Here is a 19,500-nt window from a genome sequence, read left to right on the forward strand (position 1 = left end):
GGAAAGGTAGTAAAGGTTAGTTCTAATAGTGAGGCTGGGGGAGGAAAGGTAGTAAAGGTTAGTTCTAATAGTGAGGCTGGGGGAGGAAAGGTAGTAAAGGTTAGTTCTAATAGTGAGGCTGGGGGAGGAAAGGTAGTAAAGGTTAGTTCTAATAGTGAGGCTGGGGAGGAAAGGTAGTAAAGGTTAGTTCTAATAGTGAGTCTGGGGGAGGAAAGGTAGTAAAGGTCAGTTCTAATAGTGAGGCTGGGGGAGGAAAGGTAGTAAAGGTTAGTTCTAATAGTGAGGCTGGGGGAGGAAAGGTAGTAAAGGTTAGTTCTAATAGTGAGGCTGGGGGAGGAAAGGTAGTAAAGGTTAGTTCTAATAGTGAGGCTGGGGGAGGAAAGGTAGTAAAGGTTAGTTCTAATAGTGAGGCTGGGGGAGGAAAGGTAGTAAAGGTTAGTTCTAATAGTGAGGCTGGGGGAGGAAAGGTAGTAAAGGTTAGTTCTAATAGTGAGGCTGGGGGAGGAAAGGTAGTAAAGGTTAGTTCTAATAGTGAGGCTGGGGGAGGAAAGGTAGTAAAGGTCAGTTCTAATAGTGAGGCTGGGGGAGGAAAGGTAGTAAAGGTTAGTTCTAATAGTGAGGCTGGGGGAGGAAAGGTAGTAAAGGTTAGTTCTAATAGTGAGGCTGGGGGAGGAAAGGTAGTAAAGGTTAGTTCTAATAGTGAGGCTGGGGGAGGAAAGGTAGTAAAGGTTAGTTCTAATAGTGAGGCTGGGGGAGGAAAGGTAGTAAAGGTTAGTTCTAATAGTGAGGCTGGGGGAGGAAAGGTAGTAAAGGTTAGTTCTAATAGTGAGGCTGGGGGAGGAAAGGTAGTAAAGGTTAGTTCTAATAGTGAGTCTGGGGGAGGAAAGGTAGTAAAGGTTAGTTCTAATAGTGAGGCTGGGGGAGGAAAGGTAGTAAAGGTTAGTTCTAATAGTGACGCTGGGGGAGGAAAGGTAGTAAAGGTTAGTTCTAATAGTGAGGCTGGGGGAGGAAAGGTAGTAAAGGGATGGGTGGGGCAAAAGCTTAAGAAGAAGAAGGGCTCTCCAGTAGTAGTACCAAAACATTCAAAGGCCATTTTGTCAAAAGTGAAGTTTATCGACTTTCAAAGCAGAATGACTTTCTCATTGTTCCTCGACTGTAGTGTATGATATACCCTTTTCTAGCTCTGAGTCTCTACTTTTATCCAGTGTATAAAAAAACAAACATTTTCGGACTGTGCCTCGACACAATCCTGTCTCAGAGCTCTACGGACAATTCCTTCGACCTCATGGCTTGGTTTTTGCTCTGACAGGCACTGTCAACTGTGGGACCTTATATAGACAGGTGTGTACCTTTCCAAATCATATCCAATCAATTGAATTTACCACATATGGACTCCAATCAAGTTGTAGAAACATCATAGCAAAGGGTCTGAATACTTATGTAAATAAGGTATCTGTTTTGTTTTTTTTTAAATACATTTGCAGACATTTAAAAAATACTATTTTTGCTTTGTCACTCTGGGGTATTGTGATGTCATTATGTATAGATTGATGAGGATTATTTTAATTTGATCCATTTTAGAATAAAGCTTTAACGTAACAAGTGGGAAACAGGAAGGGGCCTGAATACTTTCTGAATTCACTGTAAATGTCTTGATGTATCAGCTTTCAGATTTGAAAAAGAATACGCTTAATCAAAGGATTAGATAGAAAATACACTCTCAGGTTGAGAGCTTCAGGTGACTGCTACTGCTCGCTAGCACTGCATTCTGGGACGTCAATGATTATAGCTTCTACACTTGGCCACTATATCAGTATGCAGCTACTTTATAGATGGGCCTCTTCTTTACAAGATGTTAAACATGTCTCCTGCCTCAACCATAGAACCAGTTTTATATTAAACACTGAAGTATACCGGAAGTCTTGAAATGTCCGTGGTGTCCCTTCTTAACACATTGCAATAGAGAGGCATTATTATTGAGACTACTGAGATTGAGACTACTGAGATTATTGAGACTACTGAGACTACTGAGATTATTGAGATTACTGAGATTATTGAGACTACTGAGATTATTGAGACTACTGAGATTATTGAGACTATTGAGATTATTGAGACTATTGAGACTACTGAGATTATTGAGACTATTGAGACTACTGAGATTATTGAGACTACTGAGATTATTGAGACTACTGAGATTGAGACTACTGAGATTATTGAGACTACTGAGATTATTGAGACTACTGAGACTATTGAGATTATTGAGACTACTGAGATTACTGAGATTATTGAGACTACTGAGATTATTGAGACTACTGAGATTATTGAGACTACTGAGATTATTGAGACTACTGAGATTGAGACTACTGAAATTATTGAGACTATTGAGATTATTGAGACTACTGCGATTACTGAGATTATTGAGACTACTGAGATTATTGAGACTACTGAGATTATTGAGATTACTGAGACTACTGAGATTGAGACTACTGAGATTATTGAGACTACTGAGATTACTGAGACTACTGAGATTGAGACTACTGAGATTATTGAGACCATTGAGATTATTGAGACTACTGAGATTACTGAGATTACTGAGACTACTGAGATTGAGATTACTGAGATTATTGAGACTATTGAGACTACTGAGACTACTGAGATTATTGAGACTATTGAGATTACTGAGACTATTGAGATTATTGAGACTACTGAGATTATTGAGACTACTGAGATTATTGAGACTACTGAGATTATTGAGACTACTGAGATTATTGAGATTACTGAGACTACTGAGATTACTGAGACTACTGAGATTATTGAGACTACTGAGATTATTGAGACTATTGAGATTATTGAGACTACTGAGATTGAGACTACTGAGATTATTGAGACTACTGAGATTACTGAGACTACTGAGATTACTGAGACTACTGAGATTATTGAGACTACTGAGATTACTGAGACTACTGAGATTATTGAGACTACTACGATTACTGAGACTACTGATATTATTGAGACTACTGAGATTATTGAGACTACTGAGATTATTGAGATTACTGAGACTACTGAGACTACTGAGATTACTGAGACTACTGAGATTATTGAGACTACTGAGATTACTGAGACTACTGAGATTATTGAGACTACTGAGATTACTGAGACTACTGAGATTATTGAGACTACTACGATTACTGAGACTACTGAGATTACTGAGATTACTGAGACTATTGAGACTACTGAGATTACTGAGACTACTGAGATTATTGAGACTACTGAGATTATGGAGACTACTGAGATGACTGAGACTATTGAGACTACTGAGACTACTGAGATTACTGAGACTACTGAGATTATTGAGACTACTGAGATTATGGAGGCTACTGAGATGACTGAGACTATTGACAAAGCTTCAGAAGCAAAGGACGAAACCATCTCAGCATTTCTGTAGCTGTACGTATAATGGGAGGCAGTTGATATCATGCCATTATTGTACATTTTCCCTTTAGATATTTCGGGATTCATACTGAGGAGATGATATCTCATTAAGAGTTGTTGACTCATCATATAACCTACTGAGGAGATGATATCTCATTAAGAGTTGTTGACTCATCATATAACCTACTGATGAGATGATATCTCGTTAAGAGTTGTTGACTCATCATATAACCTACTGAGGAGATGATATCTCGTTAAGAGTTGTTGACTCATCATATAACCTACTGAGGAGATGATATCTCATTAAGAGTTGTTGACTCATCATATAACCTACTGAGGAGATGATATCTCATTAAGAGTTGTTGACTCATCATATAACCTACTGAGGAGATGATATCTCATTAAGAGTTGTTGACTCATCATATAACCTACTGATGAGATGATATCTCGTTAAGAGTTGTTGACTCATCATATAACCTACTGAGGAGATGATATCTCGTTAAGAGTTGTTGACTCATCATATAACCTACTGAGGAGATGATATCTCATTAAGAGTTGTTGACTCATCATATAACCTACTGAGGAGATGATATCTCATTAAGAGTTGTTGACTCATCATATAACCTACTGAGGAGATGATATCTCGTTAAGAGTTGTTGACTCATCATATAACCTACTGAGGAGATGATATCTCATTAAGAGTTGTTGACTCATCATATAACCTACTGAGGAGATGATATCTCATTAAGAGTTGTTGACTCATCATATAACATACTTGCTGAAAGTAAATCAAATGGCTGATGTCCTGACAACATCCTAGGTGTCAACAAAGTTTTCAACCTTTAAATTACATATTTGTCATGACATGAAAGCAATTTTATTATGAGTTGTGAAAACAACACATTGTGGATGTTGGCAGAGTAAATTGAAGTGACATGTGCTCTCAGAAGTCCCTAGTGGTGTCAGTCTGTCTATCAGCATGCAGAGGGGTGGAGATGGAAGTAAGAGTTGATGAGATTAGAATAGAATACAAATGACTGTTTAGGTCGTGTGTAATGAACTTTGAATCCCCATGGTTAATACAAAGAAAGGCATGCTGTGTAGTCATATAGAGGATATACAGCAATAGGTTGCTGTAACTAGCCAAGACTGAGAAAATAAGTTGTGGCTTATGTCTTAAAAGACGGTCAAACTCAAAATGTATAACTAGCCTACTCAGGGCCCATGGCCTCCGATAAGAAGAACAGGAACTAGCCTTCTAGAGGGAGATAGTTACTGACTACATAACTCTACGCCCTCTCTTCGTCCATCTCGCTGTAAAACTAGTGATAGATAGCATGCCAGTAAACTGCATAGTTTTCTGATGTCTTCATCACAGGAATGTTCTTTAATGAGAGCTCCTTACACAACTTATAAAAATATCTTCACTAGACGACGGACTAATCCATTCCTCTTTGTACTTTGGCACAGCCCAGTCTGCCCCGTTTCCATATTAAATGTCCCTGGCCACAGAGAAACTAGTAAAACCCAGCGCTCATCCAGAGAGGCTGAACAGTTGAGTCCTTGATGCTATAAAACCATCACACACAGAGAAGGAGACAGGGGAGTTGAGGGGGACAAGGAGGGAGCGAGAGAGAGATGCTGGTTGGGTAACAGTCTTCAAAGTGCCTTTTACATTCTAGAGAGCCAACAATGATACAAAAAAATATGGTGTTTTAGAAAGAAAAAAAAGACAAGGCGTATCATTTTACATTTAAAACTGTCAGCTATGCAGCTCAATTTAGGACGCTCAATAAAGTGTTTTAACTGACCTGTTTTTACACACAATGAACATCTAATAACAGTTGGAATAATCAAGGACTTGTTTTACGAGCTGTAGACCAGAGTAAAGTGTCCAACAAACATCTGGAAGTGAGCACATCTTTGCATTGGCGTGTATTCATGGATGCCAAGGGAAGCAAGGCAAAACATTTACCAAGAAAAAATGTAAAAATATACAATTATTTATCCTTCATCTCTCTGTGTTTCATAACTTTCCTTCAATTCACAAGAGGCTGAATGTACACTACATATCCAAAAGCATGTGGACACCTGCTCATCGAACATCTCATTCCAAAATGATGGACATTAATATGGAGTTGGTCCCCCCTTTGCTGCTATAACAGCCTCCACTCTTCTGGAAGCTATTCCCAACAGATGTGGGAACATTGTGCTATACCAGCCTCCACTCTTCTTAAGGCTTTCCCTAGATGTGGAACATTGCTGCTATAAACAGCCTCCTTCTTCTGGGAAGGCTTTCCACTAATTTGGAACATTGCTGCTATAACACCTCCATCTTCTGGAAGGCGTTCCACTAGATGTTGGAACTTCTGCTATACAGCCTCCACTCTTCTGGGGACGGCGTCACTAGATGTTTGGAACATTTGCTGCTATAACTCCTCCACTCTTCTGGGGAAGGCTTTCCACTAGATGTTGAACATTGCTTCTATAACAGCCTCCATTCTTCTGGGAAGGCTTTTCCACTAGATGTTGGAACATTGCTGCTATAACAGCTCCATTTCTTCTGGAATTATTTCCACGAGATTTGGAACTTGCTGCTATAACAGCCTCCACTCTTCTGGGAAGGCTTTCCCTAGATGTTGGAACATTGCTGCTATAACGCTCCCACTCGTCTCTGAAGGCTTTCCAACTCGATGTTGGACAATTTCTGCTATAAACAGCTCCACTCTTCTGGAAGGCTTTCCACTAGATGTTGGAACATTGCTGCTATAAACAGCCTCCATTCTTCTGGAGGCTTTCCACTAGATGTTGAACTTGCTGCTATAAGCCCAGCCTCCATTCTTCTGGAAGGCTTTCCCTAGATTTTGGAAACATTGCTTCTATAACAGCCCTCCAGTCTTTCTGGGAAGGCTTTCCACAGATGTTGGAACTTGCTGCGATAACAGCCTCCACTCTTCTGGGAATGCTTTCCACTAGATGTTTGAACATTGCTGCTGTAACAGCCCCCACTCTTCTTGGAAGGCGTTCCACTGAGAGTTGGAACATTTCTTGCTATAATTAGCCTTCCACTCTTTCTGGGAAGGCTTTCCACTAGAATTTGGTAACATTGCTGCGGGGACGTGGTTCCATCAGACCACATAAGAACATTAGTGAGTCCGGCACTGATGTTGGGCGATTAGCCCTGGCTCGCCAGTCCGTCGTTCCAATTCATCCAAGGTGTTCGATGGGGTTGAGGTCAGGGATCTGTGCAGGCATATCAAGTTCTTTCACACTGATATCAACAAACCATTTCTGTATGGAGCTCGCTTCGTGCTTTGTGCACGGGGGCATTGTCATGCTGAAACAGGAAAGGGCCTTCCCGAAACTGTTGCCACAAAGTTGGAAGCACAGAATCATCAAGAATGTCATTGTAGGTTGTAGCGTTAAGATTTCCCTTCGCTGGAACTAAGGGGCCTGAAACATCAAAAACAGCCCAAAACCGTCATTCCTCTTACACCAAACTTTACAGTTGGCACTATGCTTTTGTGCAGGTAGCGTCAAACCCAGATTAGTGGGGTTTTACTGGGTAGCTGCCAAACCCAGATTAGTCTGTCAGACTGCCAAATGGTGAAGCGTGATTCATCACTCCAGAGAACGCGTTTCCACTGCACCAGAGTCCAATGGCGGTGAGCTTTACACCACTCCAGCTGACACTTGGCATTGCGCATGGTGATCTTGTCATTATGTGCAGCTGCTCGCATGAAACCCATTTTCATAAGCTCGCCGACTACAGTTATTGCGCTGACGTTGCTTCCAGAGGCAGTTTGGAACTCTACTGAGTGTTGCAACCGAGGACAGACGATTTTTACGCGCTTCAGCACTCGGCGGTCCCGTTCTGTGAGCAACACATACTGAGCAGCTCCTGTTATAGGCAGAAGTACGCTACATGGCAGACCAATCCGAACTCTCGGAATGTCCAGCCCAGCCATTATCTCAGCCAATTACGGCTAGCGGGAAGGTTCCTGTCTTTTTCTGTGGTTAGACCACCTAGGCATGTCATTTAACCATTTTATTCGTATTTACAGATTTCCTTAATAACAAACTCGTATGCAAAGTTCACATGGTCCAGAAGGCACTTCTGCCCCCAAAAAATTTTAGCAAAAAAAAAAAAAAGGTTAAAATGCCTTTCCTGTGAAGTAGTGACGCAACATATATCTAGTTTCCTGAAACTAGTCACAGATGTAGTGTATCTCACCAGAGAAAGCATCCTAGTGAGCAAAACAGTGCCCCTCTTTCTCTGTCTGTGTAGGTCATCTATCTGTTACTGTCTGGTCATAAAGAGTATGACATTGTCACCTCCCAAAGCATTGAATGAAGGGGAGCCAGCGAGCATCTGGCCCCCCTTGATAAACACACAGTTACAAGCTAATGTAGCAGACTGTATAACAGTAATGTCCAACAATGTGACCATTATTACAGACTGCTGGAGGGTCATATACTGGACCGGTCTGCCTTGTTGTTCAATGGAGTCTAATGAAACCTCTCTTTCAGGAGTGGGTACCAGAAAAGACAAGCTGACAGAGGTTGGAACAGGCTGGCTTACCTGGCAGTGAGGATGGGGGTTGGAACAGGCAGGCTTACCTGGCAGTGAGGATGGGGGTTGGAACAGGCAGCTTACTTGCAGTGAGGATGTGGGTTGGAACAGGCTGGCTTTACCTTGCAGTGCGGATGGGGGTTGGAACAGGCAGGCTTCCTGGCAGTGAGGATGGGGGTTGGAACCGGCAGGCTTACCTGGCAGTGAGGATGGTGGGTGGAACGGCGGCTTACTGGCCGTGCGGATGGGTTTGGAACAGGCAGGCTTACCTGGCAGTGAGGAGGGGTTGGAACAGGCAGCTTACCTGGCAGTGAGGATGGGGGTTGGAACGGCAGGCTTTACCTGGGAGTGAGGATGGGGGTTGGAAAAAGGCTGGCTTACCTGGCAGTGAGGATGGGGGTTGGAACAGGCAGGCTTACCTGGCAGTGAGGATGGGGGTTGGAACAGGCAGGCTTACCTGGCAGTGAGGATGGGGGTTGGAACAGGCTGGCTTACCTGGCAGTGAGGATGGGGGTTGGAACAGGCTTACCTGGCAGTGAGGATGGGGGTTGGAACAGGCTTACCTGGCAGTGAGGATGGGGGTTGGAACAGGCAGGCTTACCTGGCAGTGAGGATGGGGGTTGGAACAGGCTTACCTGGCAGTGAGGATGGGGGTTGGAACAGGCTTACGTGGCAGTGAGGATGGGGGTTGGAACAGGCTTACCTGGCAGTGAGGATAGAGGTTGGAACAGGCTTACCTGGCAGTGAGGATAGGGGTTGGAACAGGCAGGCTTACCTGGCAGTGAGGATGGGGGTTGGAACAGGCAGGCTTACCTGGGAGTGAGGATGGGGGTTGGAACAGGCTGCTTACCTGGCAGTGAGATTGGTGTTGGAACCGCAGGCTTACCTGGCAGTGCGGATGGGGTTGGACAGCAGCTTACCTGGCAGTGGGGATGGGGTTGGAACAGGCTGGCTTACCTGCAGTGAGGAATGGGGGTTTGGAACAGCTTATACCTGGCAGTGAGATGGGGGTTGGGACAGGCTTACCTGCAGTGAGGATGGGTTGGACAGGCTAGGCTTACCTGGCATTGAGGATGGGGGTTGGAACAGGCGTTACCTGGCGTGAGTATGGGGGGTTTGGAACAGCTTACGTGCAGTGAGGATGGTGGTTGGACATGGCTTACCCTGGCGTGAGGATAGAGGTTGGAACGGCTTACCTGGCAGTGAGGAAGGGTTGGAAAGGGCAGGCTTACCTGCAGTGAGGATGGGGGTTGGAACAGACAGGCTTAACTGTCAGTGAGGATGGGGGTTGGAACAGGCGTACCTGTCATGAGGATGGTGGTTTGGAACAGGCTTACCTGGCAGTGATGGATGGGGTTGAAACAGCCTTTACTGGCATTGAGGATGGGGTTGTAACAGACTTTACCTGGCAGGTGAGGATGGGGGTTGGAACGGATTACTGGCAGTGAGGATGGGGTTGGAACAGCTTACCTGGCAGTGAGATGGGGGTTGGAACAGGGCAGGCTTACCTGGCATGAGGATGGGGGTTGAACATGCAGAGGGCTTACCTGCATGAGGATGGGGTTTGGAACAGACAGGCTTACCTGGCAGTGAGGATTGGGGTTGGAACAGGCTTACCTGGCAGTGAGGGATGGGGGTTGGAACAGGTTACCTGCAGTGAGGATGGGGGTTTGAACAGGCCCGTTACCTGGCAGTAGGATGGGTTGGTACAGACTTACCTGGCAGTGAGTATGGGGGTTGGAACAGCAGGCTTACCTGGCAGTGAGATGTGGGTTGGAACAGGCTTACCTGCAGTTAGGATGTGGGTTGGAACAGGCTTACCTGGCAGTGAGGTGGGGGTTGGAACATGCTTCCCTGGCAGTGAGGATGGGGTTTGGAACAGGCTTACCTGGCCAGTGAGGATGGGGGTTGGAACAGGCAAGGCTTTTAACCTTGCAGTGAGGATGTGGTTTGGAACGGCAGGCTTACCTGGCAGTGAGGATGGAGGTTGGAACAGTCACTTACCTGGCGAGTGCGGATGGGGGTTGGAACAGGCAGCTTACCTGGCAGTGGACGGATGGAGGTTGAACGGGCAGCTTACCTGGCGTGGGTTGGTTTGTAAACATGCAGGCTTACTGGCAGTGATGATGGGGGTTGGAACGAACGAGGCAGCTTACCGGCAGTGAGGATGGGGTTGGAAGCAGGCTGGCTTACCTGGCAGTGAGGATGGGGTTGGACAGGCAGGCTTACCTGGCAGTGAGGATGGGGGTTGGAACAGGCAGGCTTACCTGGCAGTGAGGATGGGGGTTGGAACAGGCTTACCTGGCAGTGAGGATGGGGGTGGAACAGGCAGGCTTACCTGGCGTGAGGATGGGGGGGGAACAGGCAGGCTTACCTGGCAGTGAGGATGGGGGTTGGAACAGGCAGGCTTACCTGGCAGTGAGGATGGAGGTTGGAACAGGCAGGCTTACCTGGCAGTGAGGATGGGGGTTGGAACAGGCAGGCTTACCTGGCAGTGAGGATGGGGGTTGGAACAGGTTACTGCAGTGAGGATGGGGGTTGAACAGACTTACCTGGCAGTGAGGATGGGGTTTGGAACAGACTTACCTCAGTGAAGGATGGGGGTTGAACAGACTTACCTGGCAGTGAGGATGGTGGTTGGGAACAGACCTTACCTGGTAAGTGAGGATGGGGGTTGTAACAGGCTTTACCGGCAGTGGGATGGGGGTTGGAACAGACTACCTGGCCTTGAGGATGGGGGTTGGAACAGGCTTAACCTGGCAGTGGGATGGGGTTGAACAGCTTACCTGGCAGTGAGGAATGGTGTTGGACAGGCTTACCTTGCGTGAGGATGGGGGTTGGAACAGGCTTACCTGGCATGAGGATGGGGTTGACAGGCTTACCTGGCAGTGAGGGATGGGGTTGAACAAGGCTTACCTGCATTGAGATGGGGTTGGAACAGACTTACATGGCAGTGAGGATGGGGGTTGGAACAGGCTTACCTGCAGTGAGTATGGGGGTTTTGGAACTAGACTTACCTGGCGGGAGGATGTGGTTGGAACAGGCTTCCCTGCAGTGAGTATGGGGTTTGGAACGGCTTACCTGGCAGGAGGATGGGGTTGGACAGGCTTACCTGGGAGTGAGGAGGGGTTGGAACAGGCTTCCTGGCATTGCGGATGGCGTTTGGAACAGGCTTACCTGGCAGTGAGGATGGGGGTTGGAACAGACTTACCTGGCAGTGAGGATGGGGGTTGGAACAGGCTTACCTGGCAGTGAGGATGGGGGTTGGAACAGGCAGGCTTACCTGGCAGTGAGGATGGGGGTTGGAACAGACTTACCTTGGCAGTGAATGGGGGTTGAACAAGGCTTACCTGGCAGTGAGGATGGTGGTTGGAACAGACTTATACCTGGCAGTGAGGATGGGGGTTGGAACGGCTTCCTGGCAGTGAGGAATGGGGGTTGGAACAGGCAGGCTTTATACCTGCAGTGAGGAATGGTGGTTGGAACAGACTTACCTGGCAGTGATGATGGGGGTTGGGAACAGGCTTACCTGGCAGTGAGGAGGGTTGGAACAACCTTACTGCAGTGAGGATGGGGGTTGGAACAGGGCCTTATCCTGGCAGTGAGGATGGGGTTGGAACAGCGAGGCTTTACCTGCAGTGAGGATGGGGGTTGGAACAGGCTTACCTGGCAGTGAGGATGGGGGTTGGAACAGACTTACCTGGCAGTGAGGATGGGGGTTGGAACAGGCTTACCTGGCAGTGAGGATGGGGTTGGAACAGGCTTACCTGGCAGTGAGGATGGGGGTTGGAACAGGGGCTTACCATGGCAGTGAGGATGGGTTGGAAAAGGCTTACCTGGCAGTGAGGATGGGGGTTGGAACAATCTTACCTGGCAGTGAGGATGGGGGTTGGAAACAGGCTTACTGGCATGGGATGGGAGTTGGAACAGGCTTACCTGGCAGTGAGGATGGGGGGTTTGAACAGGCTTACTGGCAGTGAGATGGGGTTGGAAAACAGGCTTACCTGGCAGTGGTATGGGGGTTGGACAGACTTACTGGCATTTGATGATGGGGTTGGAACAGGCTTACCTGGCAGTGCGGATTGGGGTTGGAACAGACTTACCTGGCATTGAGGATTGGGTTGGAACATGCTTACTGGCAGTGAGGATAGAGGTTGGACAGCTTACCTGCAGTGAGTATGGGGGTTGGACAGACTTACTCTGGCAGTGAGGATGGTTGGTTGGAACATTCTTACCTGCAGTGAGGATGGGGGTTTGGACAGACTTCCTGCGTGAGGATGGGGGTTGTGAACAGACGTTACCTGGCAGTGAGGATGGGGGTTGGAACAGGCTTACGCTGCAGTGAGGATGGGGTTGGAAACAGGCTTACCTGGCAGTGATGATGGGGTTGGAACAAAGGCTTCCCTGGCAGTGGAGGATGGGGGTTGGAACAGGCTTACCTGCAGTGAGTGATGGGTGTTGGAACAGACTTACGCTGGCCAGTGAAGGATGGGGTGGAAACAGGGCTTACCTGGCAGTGAGGATGTGGGGGTTGGAACAGTACTTACCTGGCAGTGAGGATGGGGGTTGGACAGGCTACCTGTCGAGGGAGGATGGGGGTTGGAACAGGCTTACCTGCAGTGAGGATGGGGGTTGGAACAGCTTACCTGGGAGTGGAGGATTGTGGTTGGAACAGGCTTACCTGGCAGTGATGATGGGTGTTGGAACAGCTTCCTGGCAGTGAGGATGGGGTTGGAACAGGCTTACCTGGCAGTGAGGATGGGGGTTGGAACAGGCTTACCTGGCAGTGAGGATGGGGGTTGGAACAGGCAGGCTTACCTTGGCAGTGAGGATGGGGGTTGGACAGACTTAACATTGGCAGTGAGGATGTGGTGGGAACAGGCTTACCATGGCAGTGAGGATGGGGGGTTGGAACAGACTTACCTGGCAGTGAGGATGGGGGTTGGAACAGGCTTACCTGGCAGTGAGGATGGGGGTTGGAACAGGCAGGCTTACCTGGCAGTGAGGATGGGGGTTGGAACAGACTTACCTGGCAGTGAGGATGGGGGTTGGAACAGGCTTACCTGGCAGTGAGGATGGGGGTTGGAACAGACTTACCTGGCAGTGAGGATGGGGGTTGGAACAGGCTTACCTGGCAGTGAGGATGGGGGTTGGAACATGCATGCTACCTGGCCAGTGAGGGATGGGGTTGGAACAGCTTACCTGGCAGTGAGGATGGGGGTTGGAACAGACTTACCTGGCAGTGAGGATGGGGGTTTGAACAAGGCTTACCTGGCTAGTGAGATGGGTTGGAACAGGCTTACCTGGCAGTGAGGATGGGGGTTGGAACAGGCTTACCTGGCAGTGAGGATGGGGGTTGGAACAGGCTTACCTGGCAGTGAGGATGGGGGTTGGAACAGGCTTACCTGGCAGTGAGGATGGGGGTTGGAACAGGCTTACCTGGCAGTGAGGGTATGGTAGTTGGAACAAGGCTTACGGCAGTGAGGATGGGGGTTGGAACAGGCTTACCTGGCAGTGAGGATGGGGGTTGGAACAGGCTTACCTGGCAGTGAGGATGGGGGTTGGAACAAGACTTACCTGGCAGTGAGGATGGGGGTTGGAACAGGCTTACCTGGCAGTGAGGATGGGGGTTGAACAGACTACCTGGTCAGGAAGGATGGGGGTTGGAACAGGCTTACTGGCAGTGAGGATAGAGTTGGAACAGGCTTCCTGGCGGAGGATGGGGTTGGAACAACTTACCTGCATGAGGATGGGGGTTTGGAACAGGCTTCCTGGCAGTGAGGATGGGGGTTGCAACGACTTCCTGCATGAGGATGTGGGTGGACAGACTTACCTGCATTGAGGGATGGGGTTTGGAACGGCTTTACCTAGCAGTGAGGATGGGGGTTGGAACAGGCTTACCTGGCAGTGAGGATGGGGGTTGGAACAGGCAGGCTTACCTGGCAGTGAGGATGGGGTTGAACAGGCTTAATGGCCAGTGAGGATGGGGTTGGAACAGGCAGGCTTACCTGGCAGTGAGGATGGTGGTTGAACAGGCTTACCTGGCAGTGTGATGGGGGTTTGAACAGGCTTTACCTGGCAGTGAGGATGGGGGTTGGAACAGGCCTTTACCTGCAGTGAGGATGGGGGTTGGAACAGGCTTACCTGGCAGTGAGGATGGGGGTTGGAACAGGCTTACCTGGCAGTGAGGATGGGGGTTGGAACAGGCTTACCTGGCAGTGAGGATGGGGGTTACCTGGCAGTGAGGATGGGGCTTACCTGGCAGTGAGGATGGGGGTTGGAACAGCCCATCATGGATCCTTTATTCTCAAAGATCTGAAACAGTGAAATATAGGTCTTAGTCTAGTATGGTTAACCACACCCGGACCCCACCAACTACACACACACCCGGACCCCATCCACTACACACACACCCGGACCCCACCAACTACACACACACCCGGAACCATCACACTACACACAACCCCGACCCCCACCAACTACACACACACCCGGACCCCATCACTACACCACACACCCGGACCCCACCAACTACATACACACCCGGACCCCATCCACTACACACACACCGACCCACCACTACACACACCACCCGGACCCCATCCACTAACACACACGCCCGGACCCCACCCACTACACACACACCCGGACCCCATCCCGACACACACACCCTACCCTGACCCATCCCTACAACACACACCCGAACCCCACCAACTACACACACACCCGACCCCCATCCACTACCGAGCGAGAGACCACCCGGACTCACCAATACACACACACCCGGACCCCATCCACTACACACACACCCGGACCCCACCAACTACACACACACCCGGACCCCACCAACTACACACACACCCGGACCCCACCAACTACACACACACCCGGACCCCATCCACTACACACACACCCGGACCCCACCAACTACACACACACCCGGACCCCACCAACTACACACACACCCGGACCCCACCAACTACACACACACCCGGACCCCACCAACTACACACACACCCGGACCCCACCAACTACACACACACCCGGACCCCACCAACTACACACACACCCGGACCCCACCAACTACACACAGACCCTGTGAGGAAGCATCCTGTTGGAGGGAGGTTAATGACTTCCCCTGTCCGTCCCCAGAGGGTGATGAAGACAGGAGTTTAAAGACTTCCCCTGTCCGTCCCCAGAGGGTGATGAAGACAGGAGGTTAATGACTTCCCCTGTCCGTCCCCAGAGGGTGATGAAGACAGGAGGTTAAAGACTTCCCCTGTCCGTCCCCATGGGTATAGAAGACAGAGTTTAAAGAAATACTTCCGCCCTGTCTGTCCCCGGTGGGAGGGGAGAGGGTTGATAGAAGACAGGAGGTTAAAGACTTCCCACTGTCCGTCCCCAGAGGGTGTAGAAGACAGGAGTTAAAGGACTTCCCCTGTCCGTCCCCAGAGGGTGGATGAGACAGGAGGTTAAAGACTTCCCCTGTCCGTCCCCAGAGGGTGATAGAAGACAGAGGTTAAAGACTATCCCCTGTCCGTACCCCAGAGGGTGATTAAGACAGGAGGTTAAAGACTTTCCGCTGTTCCGTCCCCAGGGGTGATAGAAACAGATGTTAAAGACTTCCCTGTCTGTCCCCCAGAGGGTGATGAAACAGGAGGTAAAGCTTCCCCCTGTTACCCGTCCCCCAGAGGGTTATAGAAGACAGTAGGTTAAAGACTTTTTCCCCTTTCCGTCCCCAGAGGGTGATGAAGACAGGAGGTTAAAGACTTCCCCTGTCCATCCCCAGAGGGTGATAGAAGACAGGAGGTTAAAGACTTCCCCTGTCCGTCCCCGAGGGTATTAGAAACAGGAGGTTAAAGACTTCCCCTGTCCGTCCCCAGAGGGTGATAGAAGACAGGAGGTTAAAGACTTCCCCTGTCCGTCCCCAGAGGGTGATAGAAGACAGGAGGTTAAAGACTTCCCCTGTCCGTCCCCAGAGGGTGATAGAAGACAGGAGGTTAAAGACTTCCCCTGTCCGTCCCCAGAGGGTGATAGAAGACAGGAGGTTAAAGACTTCCACTGTCCGTCCCCAGAGGGTGATGAAGACAGGAGGTTAAAGACTTCCCCTTTCCATCCCCAGAGGGTGATAGAAGACAGGAGGTTAAAGACTTCCCCTGTCCGTCCCCAGAGGGTGATAGAAGACAGGAGGTTAAAGACTTCCCCTGTCCGTCCCAGAGGGTGATATAAAGACAGGAGGTTCAAGACTTCCCCTGCCCGTCCCCAGAGGGTTGATAGAAGACAGGAGGTTTAAAGACTTCCCACTGTCCGTCCCAGAGGGTGATGAGACAAGGAGGATTAAAGACTCCCCTGTCCATCCCCAAGGTGATAGAAGACAGGAGGTTAAGACTTCCCCTGTCCGTCCCCCAGAGGTGGATAGAGACAGGAGGTTAAAGACTTCCCCTGTCCTTCCCCATAGGGGATAAAGACATGAGATTAAAGACTGTCCTCCTGTCCGTCCCCAGAGGGTGATAGAAGACAGGAGGTTAAAGACTTCCCCTGTCCGTCCCCAGAGGGTGATGAAGACAGGAGGTTAAAGACTTCCCCTGTCCGTCCCCAGAGGGTGATAGAAGACAGGAGGTTAAAGACTTCCCCTGTCTGTTCCCAGAGGGTGATGAAGACAGGAGGTTAAAGACTTCCCCTGTCTGTTCCCAGAGGGTGATGAAGACAGGAGGTTAAAGACTTCCCCTGTCTGTCCCCAGAGGGTGATAGAAGACAGGAGGTTAAAGACTTCCCCGCCAGTCCCCCGAGGTGATAGAAACAGTAGGTTACATAACTTCCCCTGGCCGTCCCCAGAGGGTGATAGAGACAGGAGGTTAAAGACTTCCCACTGTCCGTCACCAGAAGGTGATGAAGACAGGAGGTTAAGACTTCCCCTGTCCGTCCCCCAGAGGGTGATGAAGACAGGGGTTAAAGACTTCCCGGTCCCTTCCCCAGAGGGTGATAGAAGACAGGAGGTTAATGACTTCCCCTGTCCGTCCCCAGAGGGTGATGAAGACAGGAGGTTAAAGACTTCCCCTGTCCGGCCCCGAGGGTGATAGAAGACAGGGGTTAAAGAATTCCCCTGTCCCCGTCCCCAGAGGGTGATGAAGACAGGAGGTTAAAGACTTCCCCTGTCCGTCCCCAGAGGGTGATAGAAGACAGGAGGTTAAAGACTTCCCCTGTCCGTCCCCAGAGGGTGATGAAGACAGGAGGTTAAAGACTTCCCCTGTCCGTCCCCAGAGGGTGATGAAGACAGGAGGTTAAAGACTTCCCCTGTCCGTCCCCAGAGGGTGATAAGGACAGGAGGTTAAAGACTTCCCCTGTCCGTCCCCAGAGGGTGATAGAAGACAGGAGGTTAAAGACTTCCCCTGTCCGTCCCCAGAGGGTGATAGAAGACAGGAGGTTAAAGACTTCCCTGTCCGTCCCGCAGAGGGTGATGAAAGACAGAGGTGTAAAGACTTCCCCTGACCGTCCCGAGGGTTAGAAGACAGGAGGTTAAAGACTTCCCCTGTCCGTCCCCCAGAGGTGTGAAGACAGGAGGTTAAAGACTTCCCCTTTCCGTCCCCAGAGGGGTGATGAGACAGGAGGTTAAAGACTTTCCCCTGTCCGTCCCCAAGGGTGATAGAAGAACAGAGGTTAAAGACTTCCCCACTGTCCGTCCCAGAGGTGGATGAAGACAGGAGGTTAAAGACTTCCCCTGTCCGTCCCCAGAGGGTGATAGAAGACAGGAGGTTAAAGACTTCCCCTGTCCGTCACCAGAGGGTGCAAGACGACAGGGAGGTAAAGCTTCCCCTGTCCGTCCCCAGAGGGTGTGAAGACAGGAGTTAAGACTTCCCCTGTCCGTCCACAGAGGGTGATAGAACAGGAGTTACAGACTTCCTTCCCCTGTCCGTCCCCAGAGGGTGATAGAAGACAGGAGGTTAAAGACTTCCCCTGTCCGTCCCCAGAGGGGGATAGAAGACAGGAGGTTAAAGACTTCCCCTGTCCGTCCCCAGAGGGTGATGAAGACAGGAGGTTAAAGACTTCCCCTTCCCCTGTCCGTCCCCCGAGGTGATGAAGACGGAAGGTTAAGACTTCCCCTGTCCGTCCCCAGAGGGTGATGAAGACAGGAGGTTAAAGACTTCCCCTGTCCGTCCACAGAGGGTGATAGAAGACAGGAGGTTAAAGACTTCCCCTGTCCTGTCCCCAAGGTGATAGAAGACAGGAGGTTAAAGACTTAAAAACCTGTCTGTCCCCATGAGGTGATAGAAACAGGAGGTTAATGACTTCCCTGTCCGTCCCCAGAGGGTGATAGAAGACAGAGGTTAAAGACTTCCCTGTCCGTCCCAGAGGTGATGAAAGACAGGAGGTTAAGACTTCCCCTGTCCGTCCCCAGAAGGGTGATAGAATACAGGAGTTTAAAGACTTCCCCGGTCCTCCCCAGAGGGTGATGAAGACGAGGTTAAAAAGCTTCCCCTGTCCTTCCCCAGAGGGTGATGAAGACAGGAGGTTAAAGACTTCCCCTGTCCGTCCCCAGAGGGTGATAGAAGACAGGAGGTTAAAGACTTCCCCTGTCCGTCCCCAGAGGGTGATAGTAGTAGTAAACTACATGAATAAAGGTACCTTAACTAAAAATAATAGAGCCTGTATATCACTTATAAGCAGACGCGTAACATGCAGGTCAATTTGACCCATCCCCCAATAATATACAATGGTTCTTAGAAGCAGATACCTGCGTGGGTGACTGAAAGATGAATGAGGTTCACACTCCAGGTCAGTTGGTGGCGGAAGGTAGTCAGGCGGTTAAGACGAGGCCAAGTGGTTAAAAGCGTTGGGCCAGTAATTGAAAGGTCGCTGGTTCGAATCCCTGAGCTGACAAATATAAAAATACGTTGATGAGCCCCTAATTGATTATGTAAGTAGCTCTGGATAAGAGCGTCTGCTAAACAACTCTAATGTAAAAATGGCCTTAAAGTTGGTTGCCAACTGCCATATAAAATCCACAGAAGAATTTTTGTATGACTCAAAATTATACAAAGATCCAGCTACAAAAAAGGACTATATGCAATTCAGGTAAAATAACAACCCAATGTTTACTTCCAGGACGAATGTGACCCGTTTCAGGAAACTAGGTGTATGTATATACTGTATTCTAGTCCTGGTTCATCCTATATAACTACTGCTGTTCACTTCATACTGTATTCTAGTCATGTCTATACACACCATCCTATATAACTACTGTCTATACTGTCTATACACACCATCCTATATAACTACTGTCTATACACACCATCCTATATAACTACTGTCGATACCACCATCCTATATAACTACTGTCTATACAACACCATCCTATATAGACTACTGTTATACTGTTCTATACACACCATCATCCTATATATCTACTGTCTATACCACACCATCCATATAACTACTGTCTATACACACATCCTATAGACTACTGTCTATACTGTCTATACACTACCATCCTATAT

The 19,500-nt window shown here is 48.9% G+C and overlaps 1 long non-coding RNA gene across 1 annotated transcript in view; it reads right to left on the reverse strand.

Moving 5' to 3' along the window:
* Nucleotides 1-18,868, reverse strand: part of LOC120039346 — a 28,369-nt gene extending 9,501 nt beyond the window's left edge. The window contains exons 1-2 of the long non-coding RNA XR_005475378.1: nt 18,738-18,868; nt 14,264-14,320 (exon numbers count right to left, since the gene is read on the reverse strand). This is a non-coding gene — a long non-coding RNA (uncharacterized LOC120039346). The remainder of the gene's footprint in view (nt 1-14,263; nt 14,321-18,737) is intronic.
* Between the last annotated feature and the right edge of the window lie 632 nt (nt 18,869-19,500).

Source organism: Salvelinus namaycush, unplaced genomic scaffold (assembly GCF_016432855.1).
Source record: "Salvelinus namaycush isolate Seneca unplaced genomic scaffold, SaNama_1.0 Scaffold2650, whole genome shotgun sequence".
Lineage (NCBI taxonomy): Eukaryota > Metazoa > Chordata > Actinopteri > Salmoniformes > Salmonidae > Salvelinus > Salvelinus namaycush.